Source organism: Aptenodytes forsteri, unplaced genomic scaffold (assembly GCF_000699145.1).
Source record: "Aptenodytes forsteri isolate BGI_AS27 unplaced genomic scaffold, ASM69914v1 Scaffold342, whole genome shotgun sequence".
Taxonomy (NCBI): Eukaryota; Metazoa; Chordata; class Aves; order Sphenisciformes; family Spheniscidae; genus Aptenodytes; species Aptenodytes forsteri.
In genome coordinates, this window is record NW_008795853.1 from 1962340 (window position 1) to 1965979 (window position 3640).

A 3640-nucleotide genomic window follows, 5' to 3' on the forward strand; every position below is an offset into this window, starting at 1 on the left:
GCTCCCCCGCGGGGCGGAGCGGCTCGGGCGGTAGCTGGCGGCTCACCTGGAGGCTGTAAACCTAAAGGCGACCCGGGGGCCTTGCGTGCTCTTGGCAAGTGCAGCCGGGTCGGTAACTGGTTAGCTCTTCGGCATTGCAGGGAGTCGGCGGTGATACCGTGCTCTGAGTTGGTTTCGAAATTAGCGGGAGCAGCGCTGTCAGGAGTTCCAAATGCTGCTGTCAAGTGGGGAAAGTTTCATGCCCCTGTCAACCCAAATCTCGCGGCAGTTGGTGGTGACTGGTCCTGAGGTGTACATCTGGTGTGATGTGTGCCAAACTACGAACTTCTTTTTTTGAGGATGTCTTTTCTAAAAGTTAATGTGCAGTGCATGTGTTAAGGGCTGTAACTCAGTGTAGCTGAATGCTCAGGTTGCGATCACTTAGTGTTGCCCTGTGTTGCAAACATAACTAGTATGTCAGTTGTGTGTCAGTGAGAGGCATGAGGCACCTTGACTTCTTCCTGCGCTAAACCATTCCTCCTCTTCTCATGAAACTTGCTGTGAGGAAGGTTGGTTTAGGTGATAGCTTAAGAATGAAGGTAGCTTTTAATCTTCTAAGGGTCTCTGCCTGATGCTTGGCACGGGGCAGTGTCGCTTTCATATAGCGGGTGAAATTCACGTATAATAAATCTAGTTACAGGACAGGCTGCTGCTGGATGCTGTCTCGTGTCAGGCCAATAAGAAACTCAAGCTGCAGGTCTGTTTTTGATCAAGGCAGAAAATAAACTGGATAAAGGAACACTAGCTACTGTGTCCTGTAGAGACTTGCTGTGAAACCTTCCCGAGTGTCTTCCTGCTTCTGTAATAACCTGGGATGTTGCTGAGAGCAAGGAGAGAGAACAGGAACCTTTTTTGAGTGTTTTGCTAGGGTTAGTGAAAACTTAGAATGTTTTTCTCCCTTCTTACCTGCTCTTAATGGCTTTAAGTACCTTTGCAGTTTGCATATTTCTTTTACTTTTTGCCCTTGAATACACACCTATTAAAGGGTTTTCATGAGGAAGCCTGTCTTTTGAGTCAACACAGCCTAGAAAAAGTTGTCACTGAGTGGTGCAGTGACATTGGGCAGTGATTACATACAGCATACATTGACTTGTAGTTTAGTTCAGTCGGTTTTTTGACCTGTCAGTTCTTATGGGTAATGCTGTACAGGAAACAAAGTGTTTTGACAGCTCTCTTGGTAGTAGAGGGAAAACAGCACATCCTTGGTAGCCACTGGATGCGGGTACATTGGTGTTTCCTTTGCATTAGGAATTAGAGACAGTGTCTTCAGGAAAAAACAGTCCGCAGGTCCTTGTACTCTCAGATCTCCTTGGTGGGAACTGTGGACTTGAGAAATCCACGTGTTGGCAACTGCCAGGCAACTTCCTGACTAGCCTGTTGGAGGAAAGCCAAAGACACTAGTCGTGGTGATGTTTATGCTCTGTTTAGCTAAGTCTGAAGTTTGAAAGCTTTCCCAGTACACTTCTGGTAACTTATTTTGGAAAACTGTATGTGCTGATGTGGCTTACACCAGCCAAACTGTGGTTTGGGAAATGTACGTATTTTACAAGCTTTTGACAGCACTGTGACATTGTACCTTAATTGTTTGTTGTGCTCATGTTTGTGTTGTAGCCTTGATCTGACCTCAGTTTTGCAGTGGAGCAGTAGTTTGTCAACTTCTGTAGTGGCAAGCTGAAGCAGTCATGTTTTGCCGCTCTGTAACTGGACTCACAGATGCAGTTATTGCATGGTGGGAAGAAAATCCTTCAGAGGGCTGTCAGTTTCAAACTCGTGTTCTTGGTCTGTCATGTGCTTAGTGATATAAAGCAGGGTTTTGTATGTTAATGTTGATTCTTTGTTAATAACTATAAAACAGGGTTTGTATGTTTATGTTAATGGTTTGTTGATAACTGTAAAACAGGTGTTTTGTATGTCAGGTAGCAAGTGTATGTTTGATAGTAACTGCTAGAGTATCACTATCCCCTGTGTGTCAGAAATATGATGCTGCATCCTCTGTATGTGTTCTGTTTTGCTGCTTAAAAAAAACCCACAAAGCAAACAAACAAACAAAAAAGAACCTTAATGATGGATGAACACAAGGACACAAAGCATCCTTTGAATTACTATCCGTACTGGTATGAGGCTGCTGTGGAGCCTCCACCAGTGTGGACCATTTTTTCCATATTGGTCCTGAAGACAATAAGATGTCACACTAGAAAGGGCTTTTGGTGCTTTGTTGAAGAGAGATCTGGAACTAATGGGAAAAGTGGATAAAGGGATGGGGAATCGGTGCTCCTGTTTATAGACATCAAGACTTTTTATAGAAACATCTGAAGCTCCTGAACCCCCTCATCTGTATGGAGGTTGGATATGTTTGTCAGAAGCTGAATGCTCTTCTTAATTCTGTAAGAGCACAGCCAATTCAACTGAGTTAGCTCACATGAGCAGCTTTTGATTTTTAAAGAGTTTGACTTGTGGAAGTACAATGTGATTGTACACAATTGGCAGAAATATTTGTATGTGTGTGCAAAGTGGAGGAGGTGGAAACATGCTACAGTGGTTTTCCAGGTTTTCTGATAACTGTGTGTGTGACTGTGGAATAAGTTGGTACAGTGAAAATGGACAAAGCTTTGTAGAAAGCGTTTTTATAGATCATAATGGATCATACTTTTTGTTTTGAGCCCGCTGTAAGATCTTCTTTATCAGTATTAGAAGACATCATCTCAAATCAAATCCTCTTTTGAATGGGTGCATAAGCCCTATGCCTAATAACTAGGAATGTTTCATTTGTGTGCGTATTGGCTTGATTTTTAGTTGATAAAATCATGACGTGTTTCCTCTTGAGAGACAGCAGTTCTTGATTTTTCTTGGGTTTTTTTTTTTTTTGTGGCTTACTAATGGGATGGGATGGTCATGATTTGATTCCAAGCTTCCAGTGTGCTTTTGAAAATACAAGTCATGATCAGAGTTACCTGCTGTACACATTTGCCCAGCAACACTGGTCCTACTACTGTAGGACCTACTGTAGGTAGTATATTGGGAAGATGTTACCATGATTGTATTGGATTATGCCAGGTGTTTATATCATGTTTTTGGGAGGAAAGATAAGTTTTGACCATCCAGTACTTTGCTTTTTTACTGCTTTCTGGGGAAGGGGACTTGACTAAACTTTATTTGTTTTTGTTTACTAATATTGGCATATGTCCAGTCCAGACTAGTACATAAATGCTTCTGTTTAACTGCACTGCCTTATAAATCTATTCTGCCTGTGTTTGTTTCATCAGCAGTTGTGTGGAGGCTCCGCAGATAAGTAAATGGAATTAAGCCTGTGGTGGGGATGCAAGGAAGTAGTAAAATATCTTTTTGTCACTCTTTGTAGTTTCTTGGGATAGCAGAGTAAGCAACTGCAGCAGAAGATGCTGCAAAACTTTTGTGTACATGTAAGTCTTTATCTAATCTAGCCAGGATCATTTAAGCAAGCTCTTAAAAAGCGCAAGCCTGTGTGTGTAGTGTCACTGATAAAATTCTGCTATTCCTTTTATTAGGTAACTAAGCTCATAAAGGTTGACAGTACAGGATTTTGAGTAAGACACATTAACAGATTAATCATCTTGTCTTAACA